The sequence below is a fragment of the Galeopterus variegatus genome, unplaced genomic scaffold, assembly GCF_000696425.1.
Source record: "Galeopterus variegatus unplaced genomic scaffold, G_variegatus-3.0.2 Scaffold5817, whole genome shotgun sequence".
NCBI lineage: Eukaryota > Metazoa > Chordata > Mammalia > Dermoptera > Cynocephalidae > Galeopterus > Galeopterus variegatus.
In genome coordinates, this window is record NW_007731928.1 from 3184 (window position 1) to 4085 (window position 902).

The following is a 902-nucleotide window of genomic DNA, read 5'->3' on the forward strand; positions in this document are numbered from 1 at the left end:
CCTGATGCCCAGACCCTCAACCACTCTGGATGCTACATGGGGGCAGGGAGAAGATGCTGGATCGCTCAGCCCGTCCCAAGGACGTTGGGGTGTTGGGATCCCCCCTAGAGACCTGAAATTCACCAGCTACAGATGCCAAATGCCTTATATCCTAAGAAGTCTCAGAATTTCCAGCTCTGCAGCAGCCTCTTCCCTGGGACATGCCTTGGGACGTGCCAGCATGGATGGGACAAGATGGGCACTGGGCAGACTCCTGGTGTCCCCCTCCCAGGCATGAGACACAGGACAAGATGTGGGAGGCTCCTCCCTACTGTGACTGATCTGGCCCGCCCACCTCGCCTGAGGCTGCTCGTCTGTTAGGCTCCTCTTCACACCCACGGGGGGCTCTGGGACCACGCCTGTTCCCTGGCCTCTGGTGCCTTCCCCAGCTGCCTCCTATCAGCAATCGCTCAGAGGATCTGTCAACAGGTGAAGTGGATCTGGGGCTCCCACTGCCTGCATTCTGGACTGCAGAGTTCAGTGGCCAGAGGCCCTGAAAGGGGAAGTCCATACTGGGGCACGGTGGCCACTGTGAGCCAACTGGTATCTTGGGTAATCTGAGGCCAGGCCAGAAGTTGCGCCACCCATTGCAGTGAGGGAGGGCGGTGAGGCCTGCTGGGTAGGTGAGTGGAGAGGGGCTCCCTGGCCCTCCCTGTCCCCTCCTCCCACTGCTTAGTGTAGCAAGGTTGACCACGTAATGTCTTGTCCACACTGGGACACTTCTGAGTACAAAAAGAGGGTGCTATTAAAAGCTACATGGCGCAACAGGTGCAAACCCTGTGGATGGATGGTAGGAGCTGGCTTTAAGCCCCCTCTGCTTCTGAAGTGTCTGAGGCCTCGGGAGCCCTCCTCCCCCAGCCCCA